Raw genomic sequence first — 26,967 nt, forward strand, 5'->3', positions numbered from 1 at the left:
ATGATAAATGTGCAGCTAGTTGTATGCAGAAATTTCCAAATAGCTGAACTTTACATTGTGTTATTTTTAATACCTTTCATAAGTCTTAAATGTAAATTAAAGCCAACAATAATCTCTTCTGTGGGTATAAAGCAATTTGAGGAATTTGTGAAACATTTTTACAAACATTAGTCAAGCAGCCATGATCTCTCCTGTTTAAGTTCCAGAAAGGTTAAATCATTTGTGAGAGGGTCTAGAGAAGAACAAGTATAACAAATGCATCAAGACCCCTCTATACCAGTATAAGGTGAAGCTGACACTATTTAATTTGAAGAGAAAACTTTGTGAATACCACCTAATCTAAGCCTCTTGCCTCAGTTTCCACATCTATAAAATGAGCTGGAGAAGGAATGGCAAACCACTCCAATATCCTTACCAATAAAACCCCAAATAGGATCATGAAGAGTCAGTCATGACTGAAACAACTCAACAACAACAACAACCACCTTCAATTCTTCCAGGACTTGTCAAGAAGATGGAACAGGGTTATTCTACTTGATTCCATTGAAGAGGAAGGACTAAAAACAGTGGGTAAGATGATGCAGGCTTACGGCAAGAAACACTTTCTTCACAATTTCTGCTATCTAGAAATGGTTGTCTTGGTTCCAAGGGTTGCCTTGGAAAGTAGTGGGTTTTCCCTTCTGGGAAGTCATCAGGTCAAACACAGGTAAACATTTGTTGGAGATTTGGTAGAGGCAATTCCTATTCAAGTACTGGAGTAAATGACGTCTAAGTCCCTTGGAAATTTTGTGACTCTAACTTGTCTAAGTACTGAACCAGCTAGAGTCAAAGCCAGGATTAGAATTCTGGTCAATGCTTTTTACTATATAAACTCAAATACCTCTTTATACCTGAACCCTAAGAGCATACTCATATAAAAGAAGGATTCCTTTTTTTAAAATGTCCCTTTGAATCCTAAAGTTCAACAGAAACAACAAAAAATACTGAATAAATGTTTATTCAATTAAATTGCTACTCCAAAAGCAGACAACCTGTTGCCAACATCTTCTGCAAGATTACTGTAAGGTTCAAATGAGATAATTTATAAAAAGCATTTAGCATAGTACAAAGCACATAGAAAGTGCTATATAAATGTTTATTTCTTTCACTGAAGTATAATATTCACAAGAAAAACACAACTCATCTAATGTACATAATTTAACCTTAAAATATGTTAGAACTTGAACTTACAAAGAACTAAAAAAAAGAAAAAAGTGACTTCTATTGAAGGGAAATGATATAGATGTGATTTTTCTTACTGTCCATTAATGTTGCTAACTTAAAGATTCAGTGCAGAGAGGAAAGAAAGCCATGTACTGTGAGTAAGAACTTCCAAGAGTCACAGTCTTAGAGAAGTGAACCAGGCTGCTGAGAAATGGAATAACTTGCCCTGGGGACACACAATCAGTCAATTTAGAAGTGGGACATAAACCCATCTATTCTTGTCCCTGAGACTGGCTCGCTTATCAATTCATTTTTTTTTTCCATGAACCTATATGATGGCAACTCAATTCCAAGAGTAGCCCAACCTCACACAGAGTTTATAACATATGGTTTATTCTTCAGGGACAAAGTTTTAATTGCTCTACTATGAACCATTTTTCTTCAAAAAACACCTTTTCCAGCCCTGGAGTCAGGGGGATCTGAGTTCAAATCTGACCCAGATACTTACAAGCTGTGTGACATTAGGCAAGTCACTTAATCCTGAATGCCTCCAAAACCACCACCACCACCACCACCACCACCACCACCACCACCACCACCACCACCACCACCACCACATCTTTTCCACTAATTTAGACTCAAAAGACCCAGATCTAAATCCTACCTTTGATGCCTATCAACTGAGTATTTCACTGGATTAGGAGTCTTCAAGTTGAGGAAGGATGGATGAATTGCTTCTGGGATACTCTGACTGTTAAATTCTAGGACACTAAATCAAGACATTTGGCCACCAACCCTCAGCTCAGCCATTATTTAGTTCTGTGACTTGGTCTCATGCCTTTTCCCTCTTTGGACCTCAGTTCCTTCCTCTAGAAAATCAGAGAACTTGACTCAATGACAACAATGGACATTTTCAATTTTGAAAATGAACAATTCTAAGCAAGAAGAAACTTCCATCATTGCAAAGAACTTAACCAACCTGTTCTCCTTGGCTTCTTGGGAACATGAGATTAACTCAAATTGCAAATTTCCTAGAAGCTCCATCACTAAACCACAGGGGTTCCTCAATAGCTAGCTTTCCTGAGACAGATAAAGATTACAGTCGTTGCTCTGGACCAAATCAAGGAGAAGTCATTACACAGAAATAATTATGTTGCGTTACGTTTGGTTGCTCCCGATTTTTGTCTAAGAGATTGTCTTACAAATTATCCCTGCCTTTTTCTCTTGGAGCACAGCAAAATGCAGAATGGGAATGCAAAATAAGTCTACCAAACACAATTCTACAGCTCTCCACAAAAGGACAGCTATAGGGTCACCGAGCTCAAATCCTCATTTTATGATTCTTCCCAAATGCTTTAAAACAAATTCAAATAAAACTACAACATAACCAAGTATTAAGGTAGTACAAGTCATTCCTACCTTAGCCAAAAAAATTTACTACTATTTGTTAAATTTCTTTAATTGCTTATCACTCATCTCAAAAAAATTTAGGATTAATCTTTGAATGCAAATTATTCTGGAGAAAGGACCACAGTAGCCTATAATTCACACAGATAAGAGTAAGATTTAACTGGGAATGAAAATGATTAATAGTAGGTACTTCAAAGAGAGTTAATATGGAACCCAAAACAGAGGGTGGTGAGAAAAGAGGTAGATGCAATAAAGAATGTATACTGGGGGCAGCTAGGTGGCACAGTGGATAGAGCACTGGCCCTGGAGTCAGTGAGTTTAAATCCAGCCTCAGACACTTAATAATTACCTAGCTGTGTGGCCTTGGGCAAGTCACTTAACCCCATTGCCTTGCAAAAACTAAAAAAAGAATGTATAATGGCTTCACTTTCCTTGGATCACAGATATGAAATAGTGAAAATTCAGAGTGATAAGGGAAGATGGCATTCAGGCCATTCTGATAAATGGAAGCTGTACTGAGCCCATTTTTAAAGTGGCTATTAGAAGTTTAGTTAATGAATAATAGCTCATTTGTACATCTTTCCTTTACTAATGTCCTACTCTAATGCCTCATCAGGGGTGGAGCGGACCTTGGGCTTTCTAAGGCTATGCCAGCAACACACAAGCTCTGACAGGTTCTATCAAACTATAAAGGCTTCAAGTGTGGGTCTGGAAATGAACTGTGTGTCTGACATCTCTGAGACAACATAGTAAAACATAAAGAGACTCATAACTTAGGCTTGCCCCAAGGCGATTAATTTTTGGCCAGAATAACTCAATAAAACTGTCTCCTTAAGTGTAGAGGAAACACCTATGCCAATGAAGGCTCAGATCAATGAAGTCAGGAAATGTTTTCATTTACATAAAACCCAGTTACTAATTATTACATTCTCTCATTTGGTCCTCACAACCACCCTGGGAAATATTCTTATTCTCCTATTTTACAGAAGCTGATGCTGAGGCCTGGAGAGGTTGAGATATCTATGGTTACATAGATAAATTTATACAAATAAATTCTGGAATTCAAACCTAGTTCTCTCTTTGTCTCTCTCTCTCCAAATTTAAGTCATGGGAAGAGAGGACTACATTAAAGATACCTGCAAGCACTGTACTATTTTATGCAGTTAAATTCTGCCATATGAGCAAAAGATCTGGAATTCCAAGTGAGATTTTTTTATTTCTTCCTGCTCCTAGGCCCTCTTCCCTCCTTACGCCAGTTCAAGTTAGGAGTGTGGGTGTATACTCAGGAAATGGCAAACTGCTTTAATAATATCTCAAACCAAATCTAATGAGGAAGATAAGTCTGGTGGAGGTGGGGAGACATAAGTATAAATATGCATATATATGTACAAATTTGAATTTATGTGTACAGATGTACAAATAAACATATAAACACACACATTACAGACCAAAGTCAGAGAGAGAGGTGAACATTGAGGGTGGAAGATTATGATCATTTGGAGGCTGTGTTTTAAATGAAAACTGTTACTATTTTATATTAGTTAATAAACATTTACAAAGTTCCTACTTTGTCATAGATACTATGTTAAGTGTTGAGGATACAAAAAAAAAAAGCAAGACAGTTCCCAATCTCAAGGAACTCATAGTCCAGTGGGAGGGGGGCAGCCCATTTGTAAACTACTAAGTACAAACAAGTTAAATATAGGTAAAACTGGTGGTAATTGTATTAAGCTGAAAAAAGAAAGCCTTCACCTGGAACCTGAAGGAAGATTATGGATTTTAATCTAGAAGGGACCTCAATAATCCTTTAATCTTATCTATGCAACTTTTCAGATGAGAAATCTGAGACCCAGAGGAGTTACAGAACTTGGTCAATGATACACAAAAAAGAAGTTGCAAAGCTAGGTTTCATCTCTGGCCTTCTGACACTTCTTATCCAATGTTCTTCCCAGTGTACTGTGGTGCTTCTAACTCTTTTCTTCTTCATAGTAAACATCCCCAGTTCCATCCTTACATTGTAAATATGATCCCCAATACCCTCACCTATTTCTAGCTTGTCAATGTCCCTCCCAAAGTAGTGAACTAAAGTAATGACCGAAACAGAAGAAAATACTACATAGAATACATTGGTACTATTTCTTTTTCCCTTTTGAATAATGTGTATCTCTCGGATCACCCTAAGATTATCTTGTCTTTTTTTGACTGCCATGTTGTAGTTTTCATTTTGATCTTGCAGTCACTAAAATTCTTAAATCTATTTTCTGTTTTTAAAATTTTTTTTAATTTAAAATTTTTTAAGTGGCCCACCCAAGGCCACATAGCTAGGCAATTACCAAGTGTTTGAGGCTGGACCTGAACTCAGGCACTCCTGACTCCAGGGACAGTGCTCCATACACTGTGCCACCCAGTTGCCCCTAAATCTATTTTCAGTTGTTGCATTTTCCCTGTCTTGTATTTGTGAAATTGATTCTTTGATTCCAAGTACAGGATTTTGCATTTACCCCAACTAGAGCATGGAACGAAAGGAGGAACTTTGTGGGCCTCTTCCAAAATCCTCCTTTTCCTCATGAAGAAACTGAAATCCAGAGATGTAAATGAGTACTTGCTTCCAAATTCACACAACTGATGGAACAAGTCAACTCTAGGACCCCCAAGTCTCCTTGTCTCTACTAAATGTTAAAAAATTTAATCATAAAGATATAGACAAAAACAACAACAAAAAATTTGCCAAGACCGAGCTGAATATATTTGACGTATGAATTGAAAATTGAACCCACTTATAGCCAGACTATTCATTTGCAGTCAACTTTTGGTCATAGTCCTGAAATGGGGGGGGGGGGGAGTGGTCAGAAAAGCATGATGGTTAAGGCTTTATATCAGATATAGATCTTGTGTTCCTGATACAACCTATAAAATTCTTCCAATAAAAAGGTAATAAGCGGATCCCTCTGTAGGTATCATTCCCTGTTATTAAAATCATAACTAAATGTCATTCCTGGGTCATCTGGATTTCTTCTCAAAATATGTTTTTTATTTACTTCCCTCATGATTTTTTTGTGGGGAATTAGCCCCAAGATTGAATTAATGAAACACCTGAACTTTCTCCTCTTTTCCTATGGAGAGAAATTAAAACAGAAAAAAATCAAGTGAAGGAGTATCCTGTCTACAACCTTGAATTCCAGAACCCCTAAACTGATTTCAGATGGAGCTCTGAATGCTACAGCAGAAAGAGATCCTAGAAATCACCTTGTATAATTCCCTCAGCTAAATAGGAGGCCAAAACCTAAAAAGGTTTAGATACAGTTCCAAAATCAGACAGCTACTTGTACAGCCAAAACTAGAGCTCGTCTTGATACTCCCAAGCTTTCCTCCTAAGAAGAAATAAATAAAATTCTGAAAGATCAGCGTAAGTAACTCAGAACATATATTTTGGTACCATAATTACTGGTAAAGATAGGGTAGACTGAGCTTTATCTGCTTTAAAATTAGGAAATGGGTATGATGGTCTCTCAAGGTCCATATGGGATAATAGGTGTTGATATTTTTGGTCATCTCTTTTTGGAAACAATAAGCATCAGGAAATTTTGTGCCTTTGATATCTTTTCCACCTTTACACATCATCTTAAATTTGTCTCTTGGTGTACTCACAATAGTATAACCTCTAGCATATATCTACTTTGTAAATCCAATCCAAGTGTTTATTTTCCATTTTTGTTCTCTTTAGTGACATTTCTATTTTATAAACAAACAGGGATGATAATGTTAAGGATCCAAGTAGAATAGTGTCAATATCTTTGATAGACAAAACAGTTTATTGTAATAGTTTTTACAAACTTTCTTCAATTTTAATGTTTGCAGCCCTCTTTCCATTTTCATCCTTGAATGCCCTTGGATAACTTTGCTTAGTGTTGTATCTCACTAAGATTTCTTCAAACTGATTTTGTCTTCTACTATTTTTCTCTGCCTTTTGAGACAGCCAACCCTGTTCATAATTGATTGCCATGATCCTTTTCGTTTCACAGATGAAATTATATTCTAAACTATTGCTCCCTTTGGTACACATCACTCTCAGGTTTGTAAATAAGTCAAATATTTGTTGACTGAGGCCCTTTTGGTTTCCTAGTTGTAGCAATTAATTGCATTGTTTTAACCTCTGAATGAAATTATTTTTTCCATTTCTCATTTTTTTATTTTCAATAACTTGTTTAAATACTTATGAGTTACAGTCTTAACTGTAGGTCATTCATATCTTTTTCAGAATACTATCCTTATTTATTATCAGTTCAGATCTTGTTGCTAATAAGCTGGTGTTGTTAATTCATTTTCAGTTGTGTCTGATCTTTATGACCTCGTTTGTTTTTTTTGCAAAGATACTAGTGTCATTTCTTTTTCTTTATTTTATAGATGAGGAAACCAAGGCAAACTTGCCCAGAGTCATACAGCTAGTATGTGTCTTGAGGTCAGATGTGAACTCAGGGAGATGAGTCTGCCTGACTTCAGACCTGGCATTCTATCTGCTGAGAGTCATCCTTGATTCTTCACTATTTCTCTTCCTCCATATCCAAGCTCTTGCCAAGATCTGTTCATTTCGCCTTTGCAGCATTTCTTAAGTATGTCCAATTCTGTCCTCTGACCAGATCATCATTCTGGTCCCATCCCTTATCACCTCATATCTTGATTCCTGCAATAGCCTGCTGGTGGGTTTCCCCTTCCTCAAATCTCTCCCTATTTTAATCCATCTTCCATTCAGCCACACTAGCAGGCTCAATCATATCACTCTCCTATTCAATAAACTTAAAGTCCTTTATAACCTAATCCCTCGCCCTCTCTCAACCCATTTCCAGTCTTCTTACACTTGATACCCTGACACATACTTGACACCCTGACACATACTTGACACCCTGTCACATATCTATTGATATCACCCTCTCGGCTGTTTCATGAACAGGATACTCCAGTATCTTTGCTAAGAAAACACCAAAGAGGGTCATAAAGAGCTGAACATGATTGAAAAAGGACTCAACAATAGTAACAACAAATTTCCAATATAGAAAAATGGAACTTCTGTATTAATCTACAGTTGTCCTTTTTCATTAACCAACATTTTCCATATATGACCTCCCACCTTGATCTTTTCACACTGAAATCACTCAATGTAAGAACATATGTTGTTTTAATCTGGAGGATCTCATCAAGTCCTTTCCAGAATTTATATACCACTTTGTCCTAAATAACTGATGCTACATAAATAACAACATTTTTTGCCTTCATTCATTCATTTTTTATTGATTTAGCATCTTACACTGATTTAGCATAGTACAGTCATACAAATTCCCACACTGGCCATGTCCAAAAATGTAGATTTCATTCTGCATTTTTATGTCTATCACATTTCCATCAGGAGATAAACTTCACTTTCAGTCCTTTTACATTGTGTTTTATCATTGATGAAAATCTTAAAGTATTTCAAAGTTGTTTTCCTTCATAATACTGTGGTCTTAGCATAAATTGTTCTAGTTCTGCTCACTTCATTCTGCATCAGTTCATAGCAATCTTCTAAATTTTCTTTGAAAACCATTTCTTCATTTTGGGTGGCACCACAATGTTCTATTATGTTTGTTTACTATAATTTATTTAGCCATTTCAATAGGTAGGCAACTCTAAGTTTAGTTTTCAGTTGTTACAAAATTAGCTGATATAAATATCTATGATTGGTCCTTTTCCTTTTTTTTTGCAAGGCAAATGGGGTTAAGTGGCTTGCCCAAGGCCACACAGCTAGGTAATTATTAAGTGTCTGAGACCAGATTTGAACCCAGGTGCTCCTGACTCCAAGGCCGGTGCTTTATCCACTATGCCACCTAGCCGCCCCGGTCCTTTTCCTTTTTATTTGTACTGCTGGTCAAATGGTATGCATAATTTAGTGCCTTTTGGAGGATAGTCTGCAATTATTTTCTTGTGGTCTTGTGGTTATTATTATTATTATTATTATTATTATTATTATTGGCTTATGAGGATCAGATATCTCCAGAAATACTACTTCTTGTAGCTTTTGGGCATATAATAAAACCTGCTCCATTAAATCTTTTTTTTACAAAGAGTACCATGGGCTATTCTTCTTGTTAGTTGTAATTTTCTTCCTTTGTGTGTATGTGTGTGTGGTGTTGTCCTTGGCTGATTTTTCATGATCCCATTTAGAATTTTCTTGGCAAAAATACTAGAATGATTTGCTACTCATTTTATAGTTAAGGAAACTGTGACAAACAAGGTTATGTGACTTGCCCAGGGTCACACAGCAAATCTCTGAATTTGGACTTGGACTCAGATCCTACTGACTTTAAGGCTGACATTGTGCTATCTTGCTGCCCAAATCCTTATTTTATAAATGAAGAAACAGGCTTACTCACAACCACACAGGATACTGAGATTCACATCATCTGATTCTGAGCCCAGTGTTCTTTCTGTTACACTATATTTCTCAAAAGAAGACAAAGGAAGAACTGAAGGACCTTCTGCAAGCACCCAGATCAGCCAGTGTTCCCTAAAGGGCCCACAGGAATTGGGCTGCAGCCAAAGTTTTTGGATTTGAATGAGACATAAAGCCCCATTCATTCAAGGCTTTCTGGCAGACAGTAGAGCAAATGAAACAGTTGTATATTAACAGAATTCTTGGAATCTCTTAAGCTTCTGAACACTATTTTAAGCATAATGGTACTCTTCCCACTCCTTTCTTTTGCTTCTAATATACAGAACTGCCTAATCCCCAAGCTCTGCTCTAGGCTTTTCCTCTGGATAATTCCAAGGCTCCTCCTCTCATATGGGATTAAAGTGGAGAAAGAACCAACAAACCTTTGCCAACAGGAAAACAATGGAGTAGCTAAGGAATCCCTCTGGAGAAACAGAACAATGAATGCAGACCCGTTTCAGCTAATTCTATTTTGGGGAAGGTTTCACCTATGGCTACAACTCTTATTGTTGCATCTCTTTGGGTTAGACATAGGATCAAAGGAATCTTGGACATCATTTGCCTTTGTTTGTCCAGTCTCCAATCTCTATCTATTCCAGTCTTCATTTCATACATGTACCAAAACAAGTTATCTAATTTAAAGAGCTCACCATGCATTCTCTCATTCAATAATGTCCAATAGCTCCCTTTTCTTTCTAGAAAAAAATGAAAACTCTTTAATCTGACACTTAGATTCCATCACAATCTGGCTCCAATCTACATTTCCAGCTTTTCATTTTACTCTCCTTTTTGCATTCTAAATACTAGTCAAATTGGGCTGCTAACTGATACCCAATTTGGTCTCATCTCTCCTAACTAGGACTGTCACAAAGGTCTCCATTCCAAGAAATACAAGATGTTAATTTCCTTTTCAATCATTTTCCATAATTCTCATTTATTTTTCAATTTTTCACTTCTAACACTTTAATTTATAATTTTTTTAACTCTTTTAGAAAAATTGTTGCTTCAACTTGTTTAGGAATACTAGTTGAAATTGTGCTAAGCTGCATTTTTCTTTGCACCTTTGCATTATAGATGGCTTTGAATCTTTCTTCTGGGAGGCTTTTTTATTTTAGCATCCTCGTAACCATATAGATTTTTATAGTAGGATTTTTTTCTGTTTAATCATTCTTCTAGTCTACTTCCTGCTTTGGATTTGATGTTAGATCTGGGCTCTACATACTTTTGGAGGGAAGGTCTGGGTTGGTTCTGTTGCTGCTTTCTTGAATCACTCTCATTTATCTTCCCAATTTTTGCTCTGTCCCTCTTATGTGATTTTCAAAATCCTTTTTGAGCTTTTCCATGGTCTGAGATCAATTGATATTGTTCTTAGAGACTTTGGATGTTTGCTCTTTCTTGTCACCATAGTAAATTTCTATGGTTGGAGTTTTTTTCTATTTCCTCATTTACCTAGTCGTCCATGACTTGATATTAACTCTCTATTATAAAGTAGGGTTCTGCTTCCAGGGTGGAGGGCACACTATCCCAAGCCTCTGAAGTTTTGAGCAACTGCTTTTAGAGATACTTCTAGGGACCTGCAAGTTTTCAGTTCTTCCAATGTGGTTTGATCTAAGGAGAAGTGTTTAACACTCTCCTGGACTGTGCTCTGGTCTGTGAGTGACTTGGGAACCATGAGGAGGGTTCCCGCTCCCTTGTGGCAACAAGCTCTGGGGTGCTACAATTCCTCCTCTCCTTGGGATTGCTACCCAGGATTGCAAACCAGATTGGAGTATGGGAAAAGCCACAGAGTTCTGTTTTAGTGCTAGCAAAGAGACCCCTAATAATCCCCTTCTGATCCCCTTACTGTCTGTGAATTAGAAGCTGATTCAATGCCTCCCAAGGCCTGCTCCTGGTTTGCTGGGGCTGGGTCTGAGCTGTCACCTGCACTGGACTGAACTCTACTCTCATCCTGGTGTGAGAGACTTTCCTTGCTGACCCAAGTTGTCTTTGACATCAATGGGCTGAGATTTGAAACTCACCACTGCTGCCCCTGATTCAGTTGCCTCACCACCTATTCTTGGATTGGTGGGGACCAGTCTGCACTATCATGATCTTTGCTATACTGGGATCCTCTCTCACCCTGGTGCAACAGAGCTTTTCTGCCAACTTTCTAAGTTGTCTTAGACTGAAAAATTGTTTGACTCCAACTTTTTGTGGGTTCTGCCACTCTAGAATTAGAGTCATTATTTGAAAATATTTGGAGAGGTTTGGGGGAGAGTTTGGGCAAGTCCCACCCTTTACTCTGCCATCTTGGCTCTGCCTTCTCCTTGTTGCTTTCTTGGGGGCATTGAGAGTTTCATTATTCTAGAATCTGAATAACAAGCTAAGGACTTTCATGCTTTCAGTGCTCCCAAAGTGGTCTTATCTAGGGCAAAGTCTGATTATTGTACCCATTCCTCAAGCCCAGTGTGAGTTATGCAAGTTCTTATCTTCGATATGGGTCTTTGCAACAGTAGATTGTGGCTGTATTCAGTCACTACCAAGAAGCTGGGAAGTTCTGGTTTAAAGTGACAAAGCAGTAGGCTCCTGTTTTTGCCTTGCTTATTTCTTTGCAGTTTTTTGACTGGGCTAGAAACTAGAACTGATACCTTGCTCTACTTCTGGGGTCTAAGCCACATTGTTGGCTTTTAAAGTTGTTCTTCTCTTGGTAAACTGTCAATATTCCTCATCTTGAAATGCAACCTCTGGGAGGAGGTCTCCTCAGTCCACACTGGATTTGGCACCCTGAACAGGGCAGTGCAGCTACCATATGGTACCTTCTCTTGCGGTGCTCAGCAAAAGTCTGGGACCTTATCCTGTCCTGTGCAGTATGCCTCTTCCTTGGGAGCAGGAATGTTCCAAGTTGTGTGTTCCTGGCTAAATTTTATTTCCAGTGTTCACACATTCCTCTGCTTCCCTATGCTCCCCTGAGCTGAAAAAAAAATTACTCCTTGTGACACTTGCTTAGATTTCCCTTCTCAGGAATCAGTGTAGTGCACTGATCTATTTGGATGAGTCTCAAGGTTGGAGGAACTTGATGTACTGCTTCCTATTAAACCACCATCTTGATCTACCTTTTTGTACTTCTTGTACCTAGCACAACAATCCTGTTGGCAGCAAATGCATTTATTTTATTGAGGTGAATTGAATGAAATCAAAACCCACAGAGGCAAAGTAATTTCTCCAAATCATAAAAAAAAGCAGAATTCTTTTAATTGTACCTTTAAGTTTGTTGGATGGATAGAAATGGATAGAGCAGGTTACCTCCCAGAAGAGCCCCCAAAACACACTGTCTCCTATATGAACCCGAATTAGTCAAGTGGTTATGTTAGGGGATGAGATCCTGGGCAAGAATAGAGATGGAAAGGAATAGGTTTGAGGCTGTTGACTACCCAAACAGCACATATTGCTCCAAAGAGATGAATCTCTCTCCGGATATCATGCATCCCAAACACCATTATTAATCTATTAAGCTGGTCTTGGAACTAGGAATGTCTTGGGATCAAATCCTGCCTCTGACACATATTAACTTCAAAGCACTCTAGGTAATTTTCTTTTACTTTTAAACAATATCTATTCTAGTTCTAGTTTTAATGTAAAGTTTCGAAAATGATGGGGCGGCTAGGTGGCATAGTGGATAAAGCACTGGCCTTGGAGTCAGGAGTACCTGGGTTCAAATCTGGTCTCAGACACTTAATAATTACCTAGCTGTGTGGCCTTGGGCAAGCCACTTCACCCCATTTGCCTTGCAAAAAAAAAAGAAAATGAATCTAGGCAGAAAATTTGGGCAAACTGGTCAATATAATTCTTTCTTCCCACTGGATTATCTAGAGAGAGATAGGTCTATGTGAATAAACAAACAAACCTCTTTTCTTTGGTGTGGCTTCATCTATTAGGATATCCTTGCAATTTTATTTAAAATGAAAATGACCCAAATAATTTCTTTTTGGCATAGAAGAAAGATATTTCTGGGACAACAGTAGAAAATGGTAGGAAGTGGAGCTGAAAAGGATTTAAGACCCCAGACTATCAGAGTTGTAAGGTGCTTCAGGACCTAATTTGAGAGAAAGAAGATATTTTATAGATGAGGGTTTCTTAATCTGGGTTCTGTGGGTTTATTTTCAAAACTCATAATTGCATTTCAAAATAAAATTTTCTTTCTAATTCTACATATTTTATTTTATTCATTTAAAACAGCTTATTCTTTGAAAGAGTTCATAGGCTTCACCAGACTGAAAGGGATTCACGACATACACAAAAGGGTTAGAAAGCAGCTAAGTAGTATGGGACATATAGCCCTGGACTTGGGGTCAAGAAGATCTGAGATTAAATATGGCCTCAGACACTAGATATGTGACCTTTATGTCATCTTCAGTTTCCTAATCTATAAAATGGGGATAATAATAAAAGTCACCACCCAAGGTTGTTATGAGGATGAAATGTGCTAATATTTATACAATACTTAGAGGTCTGGTGGTACATAGTACTTTCTAAATACGTGCTAAGCACCCCTGTAATGAATCATTTAGTTTAACCTCTTAATTTTAGAAGTAAGGAGAATGAAGTCCACAGAGGTTCAGGAGGCTAAACAAGCTTTCATTGCAATGAAATAGAGGATTCAAGATCCAAATTGCATTCCTCATACTCCACATGCAGGAAGTAATGTTACCATTTTACAACACTGTCTCTCTAAAACCTGAAAAACCTGTTCAAAGTTCTTTTTGCAGGAACAACATGCCATAGCACTTGTGTTCTCACCATATTCTAGCATTCATTAATTATACTTTGCCTCTGTCCCCCTCCTTTGGGGGGGGGAGTTCCTGGCTTCCTCAGCTGGCTGGCAGGCAGTGTTCTTGGTTCACTCCACCCCAGGGCTAGTTTTCCTGTACTTGGAGTCACTGACTTATTCCTAAGTTATTCTGACTTAGAAGAAGGTGGAACACTCCAGAGATTTAGTGCAACATTCAAATCTGTCAGAAAAGGAAACTGGGACTTGTAGAGGAGAAAAGAGTTTGCCTCAAGTTCACACAGAAAGTAAAGAGCTTGGTCAGGTTTCAGATCCAGGTCTTCTGATTTGAACAACTTTCCACTATACTACATTGCCCCACTCAACTATCCATTTTCCTGGGGACAATCCCTTATAACATTCTCTCCACATTTCCTAGGAAATAAGTTAGAGAAAAGAATTCTCGTAGGGTTTAAGTTATGAAGATGAGGTGAAAGATTATTAATGCTTATTTCTTTCTTTCTCTTCTCCTTCCCTCTCCTCTTACTCTTTTTTCTCTCCTTCTTTCCTCTTTCCTCTTCCTCCTCCTCCTCCTCCTCCTTCTTCTTCCTCCTTCTCCCCCCCCCCCTTTGTCTCCCTCCCACCCCAACCCCACTTAGATGAAGAAACACTCACTTAAGGCAGATTTGTTGACTTAGAAGAAGGTGGAACACTCCAGAGATTTAGTGCAACTAAATTTGTTGACTGGGAAGAGATATTGGTCTGATTAGAACAAAACAAAACAAAACCAACCAGTAAAAAACCTTGAGACTAGGAGCTAACTCACAAAAAAACTATTAAGACTCATGTGCTTAGAAAAGACAGTAGCAGAGGAGCAGAAGATAATAGCAACAGCCCATCAGATGACATCAGCAGCTCTGCTGAGAGTAGCAAGATGCCAGCAGAGGCAGGAGTGTTCTGGCTGGGGTTCGGCTTTAAGAATGTGACTTGTTCAGACTATATGAAGATAGGAAGGGAGAGAAGAAAGAGAACTAATGTGCCTTCTTGTTGGTTTAATAAAAGGGAATCGTTTAATGTGTACTTATAAGCTGTTTTGAATATTTGGTGCCTAGAATGTAATTTAAACCTGGGTACAGATTTCAAGGGTAATGTTGTGGTGTGATATTATGTGGCTGTGTGTATGTGTATGTGGTGCTCCATTCTTTGAAAATCTAGGATTTGCATTTTTATACACTTTAAATATTCTAGGAATGTACCAAAGATGTTTTATTTTTATCTTTTAAAAAACATTTTCTCAACCTTTCTATTTTTAAGAAGACTTCTACACTCAACTGTGGTTTGTCTGTTGAGTTGCTACTGCCATCTGCTGCTTCTTTGTAGACACTAGATCATTTCTCAGCTGAGGACTGTTAATAGCTCTTTTGTGAGTCAGCCCCATCAGTCACACCCAACAAATACAACAAGAGACCCTCAAGTCAAAAATCTATCTTTTGACTGATTTTGCATTCCTCCCTAATGGTAATTCCCCTGGGGCCCATTGTTATTACTTATTATTATTATTTTAATTTTCATCAAGCTCTTAGAAGATAAGATAGTATGAAGACTACTGGGGCATTTTATTTAATAGAATAGTTAAATTATGATATCTATTCTATATTTTACTATAGCTATACCCAATTACTTTAAGGAATTAGACAGCTTTTGCACCTTTGCACAGTTCTAATTATTGGGAAGTTTCTCCATATATCAAGTCATACTCTTCTTTGCAGTTTCTATCTATTACTCCTATTCCTGTCCTATGGAGTCAAGTCAAGACATCACAATATCTAGTCCTTATATATGATAGTCCTTCAAATACCCAAAGATGGCTATCATGTTCCTCATCCTAGTGGCTCACCATTGAATGTGCTTTAGGTCATTAAAAATTTCCCCAATACAATATAAACCTCTTGAGACCCAGAACTATTTCAATTTTGTCTTTTCATCCTAAGCATAAGGAATTTGACATATAGTAGATGCTTATTGATTAGCTGATTCTTCAAATGTGATATATAGAAATGAACATAATTCATATTTCAAGATGTGCAGTCCTTGCTTCCGGATGTCAAATGAACTTGTTTAGTAAAGTTCAGCATGAGGATATTTGTTATATTATGCAAATTTGGTATGTGAACCTAGAATCCTAGGAATCCAATTTTCCCAATAGTTCCTTCCTGCATACTATATATTTCATTATATAATTCTTATCGTGACTAATTTTAAAATGAAAAGTACCAACATTTAGCATATTTAGAGGAAAGTATTTTTTTTAAGTATTAAAGAGCAATGCCAAGAAAAATATGGTATTTGGAGAGCAAACAGAGACTCTAGTGATGAATAAGTAAACATCTATTGATTACTGGCTTGCCCTCCATTCAGTCAGTATTTACTAACTCTTATGTCCAGTCTTATGCAGAAGAAACTTAAGACCATGCTCATCCTTAAGAAGCAAAAAAAAAAAAAAAAAAAGAACAATATAAAGAAGTACATAGATTAAAAGCTATGAAACAGATGGTAAGTGTTACTTGAATTCAAAAAGTAATGGAGTTCTGTAGGGTCTCAAGGAATTTGAGGTATCTTGGAGAAGGAAACACTTAAATTAAGCCTTAAAGAGAGAAGGCAAAAAGGAGGGAGGAAAACATTTCAAGCTGAACTAACAATATAATCAGAGAGGACAAAACTGACATAGCATCTATAGGTGATGGTAAAGAGAATGACCTAATAGGGTTTGATGTTTCATGGTGATGAGTAGAAGGAAATAAGATAAAATAGGCACAGTGGAATATTTAATACTAGACAGATTTACACTTGCAAGAAGGAGCTATCAGATTCTTGAATGGAGAGTGATAATGAAGAAACAGTGAAAAACAGTGAAAAGAGCACTGGATTTGGAGTCAAATGACCTGAGTTCAAATCCACCCCCCCATTGAAAACTTTTGCATCTCAAATTCATCATCTGTAAAATGGAGTTGGCCTAGATGGCATTACTTCTGCTTTAAATCTTTGATTTCATGATAACAGCCATATTTTTAAGAAAATTAATATGATGGATATATAAAGAATGGATTGAAATGGAGAGTAAAGAGAAGTAATAGAGGTATGAGGTAATAAGGATCTGGACCAAGGGAGTGGCTGTGAGACTCAAGAACAAGGGAAAGATCTAAGAAACACTCAAGGGAAGAATGATTAGAACTTAGAAAAGTTATCAGTCACTGAATAGTTTCCAGAATCTCATTTTCTGAGAAACTCTGCCCCAATCCATTCCGTGGTCTGTTTAATCTTCAGCTCACTTCTTGGCATATTAAGAAACTTGTTTTATTTGGTATACTGAGTTACATTCTAGGTTATAGCATAAACCATCATCTCAAAGACATCACAAATACTTTACCACTTGGAGATAAGATCTATTTCTTGGCTAAACTGATCTTTGTTGTCAGAGTTTTAGCTTATTAGGATCTTATAATTAAAGTATCTGTAATTCAAAGTGTCACAATATCTTGGGGACTCAAAGACAACTGGTCTAAACTGTACCTAAGTAAAGACACACTTATGTAGTATCCCTCTTAAGTGATCATAGGTTATTAGTTTTCAGAATTGGAGGAGTCTTTCAAAATTTCACCTAGTCCAATCCCATGAATTTTTTTATTTTTTTATTTTTTCCATGAATTTTTAAGTTATGAAATGAAGCTTCAGACAAATCAAATGGCTCACCCAAGGACACAGAGGTAGTGGGGGGGGCAACCCAGAACTCCATCTCCCTAAAGGCAGTGTGGTGTAATGGATGGGGTATTGAATTTGAAGTCAGGAAGACCTGAATTGTAATTCTGGCCCAGACAGACCCTGTGTAAATTGCTTAATCTCTGGGTCTTGATTTTCTCATATTGTTAAAAAAACAATAACATTGGATTCAATGATCTGTTAGCTTCCTCTCAGTTCTAAAATAAATGATCCTATGTTCAGTAATCTCATGCTTCCCATACCCAATGCTCTTTTCATTATATCAGACTTTCTGCTTCTTTTGTGCAGTAGACAGAAAGCTGGCCCTGACAAAAGAAAGATCTCAGTTCAAATCTAGCCTCAAAAACTTAATAGTTACGTAACCCTGAACAAGGCACCTAACCTTTCTAAGACTTAGTTTCCTCAACTGTAAAATGTATGTGCATGTTGGATAGAGAGTAGAAATGGCAAAGTAATATATACACATACATAGATAGTCCATCTGCACTTCTTCTTAGCTCCATCTCTAGGAAACAAGATGCCCCTTCTCAGAATAAGCTGATATCTTTAGATCACATCACCATGCTGCTAACTTAGCCTTGGATACTCAACACCTTCCTCAGCCTCCTTTCCCTTTTGACTGGAGCATAGAAAACTTAACCCCTTCCCACATTTTCCTATATAAGGGACAGAAATTGAGCTTCCGACTCACTCCACTCAATTTCCATGTGTAGTTCTATTTGATTTCAACTCCATAGTACCCCCGAACACCCCCACCCCAAATACCCCCTAGTGGTATTACCTGCCTTTTCCAATTTTCTTTTGTGTATTATCTTGTAACCCCTGAGTGATGATAGGGACTGTCTTTTTCTTATTTTGTATTCCCCAGTGGTTAACCTGGTGTCCAGTATTTAATAGACACTCAAATGTTTACTGAATTGAATTAAATTGAATCAAATGCTTTGTAAACCTTCAGTCAGTTAAAAAGGGCTAACTATCCTTATTTCTAGGCTCAGAATGCTAGGAATATCTGAAGATTTTTGTCATTCTCAGAACTCCCAGGGAAAGCATCTCTGTCAGACATGAAAGATATCTTTTTCCTTTCAAGTTGAGGACTCACATTACAGGGAAAACCCGTGAGCTTGCACTTGGAAGATAGTCTGTCAAGAAGAGGTGAAAAGGGCTACTCCCAGAAGGGGTTCAAAGGTGAAAACGAGGTTCTTGGGCAAAGGCAACCTTAATGCATGGTTTACAAAATCTAAGGGGCTTAATCTCCAATATCTGTAGAAGGAATCAGTCACTTAAAAAAGGGATTACATTAATCATTCCTCACAAATGAGGAGAAATCTGGGTTACTGCTTCAGGAACCCCAGTATAAATGCCCTAAAGACCATTATCTGAGGCTCTCTGAATTTGATTAACTGTCACTCAACTGAGAACAAGATATGGAATTTTGGTGTTGTACCATATGACAATAATCTCTTAATTAATCTGTTCAAGCTTCCTTTCAAGTTTTGTGTCTAACAATAGAATCAGCTAAACTCATTCCCCCTAAAAACTTAGGTAGCTATCCCAGGGAAAGTATTTTCACAGAGAAATTGTACCTAATGAAGACATAAATTTGGATCCTGGATCTGACACCACCAACATGACCTTGAAATCATTTCTTCCCCTCCATAAGTCTTTGAAAGTATTCAAATAAAGGTCACACAGTAGAGTAGAGAAAGTCAGCCCTTGGAGCCAGGAAGAACCAGGCTCAGACTGTGCCTCTAACATATCCCAACTATCTCTAATAGGCATGACCTAAACAAGGTAATGTCACTGAGCCAGGAGCAGTTCTTTAAAATGCACAAGTTGTTTTTGAGAAGATATGGATGGATAGAGTGACTGTGAAACCTAAATAGTACACCAGTGCCATGCCAGGAAACCGACTTGCTTCCATTTGAATTGCCTTAAGAAGATTCCGAGATGTACAATCTTAGCATGCTGTTTTCAATGGTGTCTGTTAAATGCCTTCAATAAAGACAAAAATGGCATCAAGGTCAGCTACAGCACTGAAGGAAATTATTTCACCTGAAAAGGCTACTAGTCTTTAAGCCAAGACTGAAGTACAGGGAGAATTGGTGTGTAACTTTTTGTTCCTAGATGATTGTGCATTCAATTCAGCCTCTGAGGCTGAAATGCAACAAAGTATGGATCAATTATCTGCCACTTGTGCTAATTTTGCCCTGACAAACACCAAGAAAACAGGTTTTCTACCAGCCAGCACTTTACCACCCATATGTGGAACCATCAGTTACAGCAAATGGAGAAATGTTGAATGCTGTGGCTAAGTTTATTTACCTTGGCAGTATACTTCCCGGGAATGTACACATAGATGATGAAGTTGACCCAGTGCAAGGCCAGAGCTAGCTCAATGTTTGGGGCACTCAGAAGGAAAATGTGGAAGAGAAGAGGGATTAGGCTGCCTACCAAATTGAAGGTACTGACTTCATTGTTATATATCTGTGAAACCTGAATAGTATACCAGTGCCATGCCAGGAAACTGGCTTGCTTTCATTTGAATTGCCTTAAGAAAATTCTGAAGATCACCTGGCAAGATAAGGTATTAGACACAGAGGTCCTTTCTCTAGATGAACTGTCAAGCATTCAGTCTCTACTGAAGAGAGCACAACTCTGATGGACTGGTCACATCATTCGAATGTCAAGTGTACATTTGTGTAAAACTATTTTATAAAGAATTCACATAAGGTAAGTATTCAAAGAGGTCAGAAGTGATATCAGGAGACTCTCAAGATCTCTCTGAAGAACTCTGGAATCAATAAGAAGTCATGGAAAATACTGGCACAGGACCACACAGCATAGCATGCCTGAATCAGAGAAGGCACTGCACTCTTAAGGGAAGCAGAATTACAATAGCTCAAATGAAATGTGAGATGAGCAAATTTAATGATATCTATACTCCAAATGCTGTATCGTGAAACCAACATAAGGGTCCTTCTATTTGAGCACAAAGGACAACAACCTTATGCTCTGATGATGAGTTCATGTGGGAACCTCCAATTGAGGGAGTACCCATGCTAGTTTCACCTAATTCAGTCTACAACACTCTAAACTCCTTTTGAACTATGTCTTGGCATTGATATCTAGGTCCCTCCCACTTTTTTTTTTTGAGGTCAGGAACTATCTTGTTTTTTGCTTATATTAGGATTCCTCCTAGCATTTAATACAACCTCTCTCTCTCTCTCTCTCTCTCTCTCTCTCTCTCTCTCTCTCCTTCTTCTTTCTAAATCTCACCATTTTTTCATCTTCTGAGAGCCAAACAGAGAAGCTGCAAAGACAGCTTCAAGGTCAAAGGGGAGGGAGGGAAAGAAAGAGCAGGAGGGACTACAAAACAATTATTGAGGAAAGAACTGTATTCAACGTCTGAAAATCTGGGCTTGAATCACAGCTCTGCTGTTTATTATCTGCTTTGACCTCGGATAAATTGCCCTAAGTCTCAGCTTCCTCATCTATAAATGGAGGGTTAGATCAGATGAGCTATAATATCTACTCTGGATACTAGTTGTGTGACCCTGGACAAATCACCATCCTATTTGCCTCAGTTTCCTCATCTATAAAATGAGCTGGAGAAGGAAAGGGCAAACCACTCCAGTATCTTTGCCAAGAAGACCACAAATGGGGTCACAGAGAATAAGATATGAGGCCTTATTGAACAGTTTTCAGAGTCAACCTTTAAATCAGATAGTATTCCATACTAATAATATTTAACATTTATATATTATTTACTAAATGCCAAACACTCTGCTAAACATTTTATAATTTTTATGCTATTTTTTTCTTCAAAATAACATTAGAAGGTAGTTGTTATTATCCCCATTTTACACATGAGGAAACTGGGAGAAACAGAGGCTAAATGACTTTCTTGTCCAGGGTCACACAACTCCCAGACCAATGCTTCAGTCACTGCTCCATTCTATTAAACTCATTTCCAATTTAGGGGGGGAAAGACTGTGAGATAGTAGCAATAATACAGTAGCTAATATTTACACAGTACTTAAAGACTTGCAAACACTTTATACTCATCATCTCATCTGGATTCCACAATAGCCCTTAGATTCAAGTAATGGACTTTTTAATAAAGGCCAAAACTGAGGCCTAGAGTGATTAAATGACTTGGTCTCTTTCATAGAATCAGTGTCAGAGATATGATCGATGTACCCAGGTTTTCCTGATTATTTTTGTTGATGTTACTGCAGTTGTTTTCATTTTCAGTTGGAAGCTGAGGAGTGTAGTCTTGGGTTAGTATCCTGGATATAATAATGTGCTTTGTTATCTTTGGAAGCCCAGGGCAGGTTAATATGTTGATTTGCTATCCAAAGTACCAAAACCAAATATGAAAGCTCTCTTTCAAAGTGAGAATTCCTATCACAAATGCAGGGAAAGCTGGGGAACCTGAACTTGGGTCCTTGACATTATCTCTTTAAACAGCCACATTCAGGAACATAAAAAATTTAATTTGCTTATTATGTTTAGGGCCTAAAGGACTGGGTTACTAACATTCCTTTTATTGGCATTTTCCAGTATAGGAAGAAAACATCCTTTAGGTTGCTCAGGGGAAAGCTTATAAAACACTTGAAAGAATTTTTCTTATTTCTAAAGAAGTATTCCATACAGTACAGTTAAACAGGAAGAAGTCCTAGGAAAATGAGTTCCAAGCATTCCGGAAAAGTTCTCTGAGTTTCAGTTTGGACACTATTGGAAAACAGGAAGAGGTAAAATACCTTGTGATTCATTTGTTGTGGAAACCAGTCAACAGCACCAACTAGGCACAAGCATTTGGACATTATTCTTAATAACAGGAACAAACTGAGGACTTGTAAAAAGGAAAGGTAAAAATATTCAATGAAAACTTTTAAATCCCATAACTAATATAACTTAGACATCATCAAGACAAATTCCTTTGTTTTGAAAAAGGTGTATAACACCCCAAGATCACCAGTGGATTTTCTGTTACATTGCCCTGATGGGAGCCTTCAATACAATACTTAGCAAAACTTTTATTAAGGAAATCAAAAACCAAGAAGTAAAATGTTTTCTAAACATCACACAGAACTTATAGCAGGGTTGAGGTTTGAATCCTTGTCCTCTGAATCCAAATTCAAGACTCTTTTAACTCTACTAATTTAGCCTAAACAGATCATGCACGATTCTACTGGTGTTTAGAGCACATTTATAGTCAGATTGGCTCAGTTCAAAAGAAGTGGGGGGGGGGAAATCAGGCAATTAAAGATATTATTCATGATTCGCCAGTTTTGGTATTCCTTCCAATAGTGTAGATTGCAATTCCTCCATGAGTTTTATAGACAGACCTTGATGGACTGATAAATTGATTGAACAAGCTGCTAGTAATGAACCCCTCAGCACTTAGCTAGGTTAATTTGGATAACTGGCACATAGTATGACACTGGGCACCATTTTGAAGACTTTCCAGTTCAGTGGGACCTGCTGGAACTTGCACTGGAGAACCTAGGGTCACCTCTGAATCACAGTGAAGCTTTGGCGGACTTAAGGGAGGCAATTTAAAATAAACAACCCCCCTCCCCCAGACTTTCATCATCTTATATAAATACAATTAAGATAATTTCTACAAGTTCTCACAGGGCACCATCAGGAGCACCCCAGCTGGCTGAACTCACTCAAGGGCTAAGCCATGGAACACAGACGCAGTTTTGTAAGCAACTAAATTAGTCACTGTCCTTATACATTCAGAGCACCAGGGAGAAACAGGTTCTAAGAGGTGCTTACTGAGATATTTTTTGAGAACTAGTTTTCATTTCTTTATAACACTGCAAACTAAAAGTTACAAATGAACATTTTACCTAATGGCTATAGAACTCAGTCTTTAAATCTCAGTGCTCTAGACATTTTTTTCAAATTAAAATTCTTAAGGTTTGCTCATGGCAATTAAATATTATCTGTCTACATGGCAAATAAAATCTTCAAGGTAGAAGGGCTGCTTTGAGAAAAGGAAGTATTTAGTAAATCTCAAAGTACCATAAAAATGTTGTTGTTATTATTATTTTAAATTTTATTTATTTTATTTTGAACTTAAGAAATAAAACAAGGATTTTTATAACATGGTTAGACTAGAAAATGACTGCAGATGAAAGTACAAATCAATTATGTGCAACTTCCTATTTCTTTTAAATATATAATAAAGTTATCATGTAATTTTCTTTTATCCCTCTTCTTTTCTCCTCTTCTGTCCTATAAATGGCTGATGACGTTTGACATTTATCCTTCATTCTCGAAGAGTACTATGACATGAGGGAGGTGATGCCATGATAAGTACATGAATTGGATTTGGGGGGGGGGTGCTGTGCAATGTCACTGACCTCACTTTATCCTCCAGAGTCATCTGGGTTCAGTAGCCAGATATGAATCAGGATAACTAGAGATGGCCCTGGATGCAAGGCAGTCAGGGTTAAGTGACTTGTCAAAGTCATACAGCTAGTTAAGTGTTGGAGGCTGGATTCAAACTCCCCGTCCTTCTTAATCTAAGGTCAGTACCACACAAACACACACACAAACACACACCCATCCTCATCCTCATCATTATTTTAGATTTATTTCTTTTTTGTAGAGAATTTCTAGAGAAGAAACTGATGCTACCAATGCTGGTAGCAACTGTTGTACAATTTCCAGTTAGATAGATGCTTGGGGGAGCTGAAGGGGTTGGGGAAGACCTGCCTGCTAAAGTTTAAATGGCTTTACCCAGTATCATATAATCAACATGACTCAGAGGTGACACTTGAACCTAGATCCTCTTGACCCCAAGGTGGACTTTCTATTCACTGACCCCTTCATTATACTTATCACCATAATAATAAAAAAAATCATTAGTGTTGTAATCCATTGTATACTACTATATGACATAACATATTATATATTATATAATACAATGATAATTGCTATTTGACAAAGATCACAGATGAAAGTATTGAATCATTACATCTTGATGAGAGGGCATTGACAACTACTGATCTTTAAATCTACTTTCTCATCTCTATAATAATAATAATAACATAGCTGACATTTGTAAGTCGCTTTAAGTTCTGTAAAACATTTTAAGTGCATTGTCTTACTTGATCCTCACAATAGCTTTGTAAGGAAAGAACTACAAGTATCATTTTTCCCACTTTATAAATGGAGAACCCGAGGCTTTCATGACAACTAAAGTGAACTTACCCTTGAACACACATTAGAGGGGAATTCAAACCTAATTCTCTTTGGACACCTTCTAGAAACTTGTTCCAGTTTACTGTGCCATGGCTTTATGAGACTGGTCTATAGAAACATTTAGGATGTCCTTGGTAAAAAATAGAAAAGAAAATCCAGGCTTTCACAAATGATTTTTATATCAGATCACAACTTCGTGATCACATGATTGACTTGCAACTGTAGAAGATACAAGATGCTGCTATTCATTGCTCATTGATAATTTCTTTTTAAGGAATTCTGATTTTAAACTCCACTGCACATACTCTGTGTTTTCTTATCTGTGAAAATGCCTCCTTTTATCCAGATACTAAATTCCTTCTGAAAAGAAATTGTCCTATTCCTATTTTAGATCTCTAGTTCCTAAAAATCCTGATATAAAGAAAGTGATAAATGAATGAATGTGAAGTCTTAAATACTCCAGTCCAACAAGATATTTCTCATACATATGCTAAAGTCATGAGATTCAATGACAGATATGACCATAAAGATGACTTTGTGAAACAATACTTTAATTGTCAATATCCAGAAAAGCATAAAATTGGGAGATGTGCTCACCAAAATATTCATCAATGCCAAGAAGGATATTTGATGCTAAGACCAAATAGAGGAAGGGTTGTCAGATACTCCCATTTGTGGATGACACTGAGTACCAGAACACTACTGGGCCTCTTTATTGAGTTCCATGCTCTTTCAAAAGGTATAAGCTTAGTTATCCACAATGGAAGAAAGAGGACAAAAAATGCCTATTGCTTAGATTATGAAATATATGTAGATGGTCAATGCATTGAAATAGTCAATTAGCACCCACACAGACATTGTATATGGGACCAGGAACTAAATAGGAACAGATACACTTGAGAAATTGCATAGTGCTTTGAATACGCCAAGCTGCTTGCTGCCATCATACATTCTTTTCTTTTTTTTTTAACATAAGTATTTATCCAGTAAAACTATATGGCTTCAAATCATGGAATAGCACAATGTCTGAATGCTCAAAGTGGCAGGTGAACCAAAGGGAAGTGGAGAGAAAGCATAGTGTATCATAAGGAAGCTCTATCATAATACAAATAAAGATTAGTGAAGAGTGGTATAAAAAGCATCATCGGAGACATGCAAGTCTAGAAATGGAAGTAGATGGGTTGGGCTTGTTTTAAGAATATGGTTTAACAGATAGACACTCCAAGTACTTAATGTATTCCCCATGAAAGAACCAGAGGAAGGCATCAGATAGATTTTCTAAGGGAGAATTTATAAAAAATAAATGGGCAATAACTGCACAAAATCAAGTGTTATCAACATCAGAGAAGTTAAACACCTGGCCTCATACAATAGCAAAACTACGCAAATTAAAATATAATGGGGGTGGGGCAGCTAGATGGTACAGTAGATAGAGCACTGGCCCTGGAATCAGGAGGACCTGAGTTCAAATCCAACCTCAGACATATAATAATTGCCTCGCTGCATGATCTTGGGCAAGGCACCTAACTCCATTGCTTTAAAATAATTGGGAAACATTTGACAAAACAAATACAAATATAACAAAACATGGATAATGCTAATTTGTGTTTTTCTAAGTAGACCTGAAGTCCACAGGGATGGATTAATTTCAATTTGGATTCAGTGGATCAATTCAGCTCTGAATCAATGGAGGGAGGACCAAACTACTGAGATAGATTCACTGAAGAATTAAAGTGAATGATAGGCAAGAGCTGGAACAATTTCATATCTATATACTTATATATATTGTTGAACTTTTACTTACCCTAAGTACAGTAGGGTTGATATAGAAAGAATCCTGAATTTGGAGTAATAAAGAATTTATTTGATTTATGAGCTTATATAACTATTTCATCCTTAGTTTCAGTATTATTTTCCAGTTTTCTAGGAGATTCTAATTCTTTCATCCAATGCCTCTCTCTCCCAGCTTCAAGTCATCCATAAATTCAACAAGTATACCTTATATTATCCTGGAAAAATAATAAGAACAAAAGCATGGTAAAAACCACTGAATAGAATTGGGTCAAATATGAAACCTACCCTATGGCATTCCATTAGAGAGTTCTCATCAAATTGACATCATTAGATTAATCAGAATATTCTCAGCATT

At 37.3% G+C, this 26,967-nt stretch overlaps 1 protein-coding gene across 6 annotated transcripts in view; it reads right to left on the reverse strand.

Moving 5' to 3' along the window:
• HPCAL1 (hippocalcin like 1) overlaps positions 1–26,967 on the reverse strand; it is a 187,840-nt gene that overhangs the window by 49,742 nt on the left and 111,131 nt on the right. The window contains exon 3 of one of the 6 annotated variants that reach the window (XM_074209768.1): positions 26,623–26,827. The exons of the other annotated variants lie outside the window; for them this stretch is intronic. The gene's annotated coding sequence lies outside the window, so the exon portion shown is untranslated. The remainder of the gene's footprint in view (positions 1–26,622; positions 26,828–26,967) is intronic. 6 annotated transcript variants of the gene reach the window in all.

This window comes from Macrotis lagotis, chromosome 1, assembly GCF_037893015.1.
Source record: "Macrotis lagotis isolate mMagLag1 chromosome 1, bilby.v1.9.chrom.fasta, whole genome shotgun sequence".
Classification (NCBI taxonomy): Eukaryota; Metazoa; Chordata; class Mammalia; order Peramelemorphia; family Peramelidae; genus Macrotis; species Macrotis lagotis.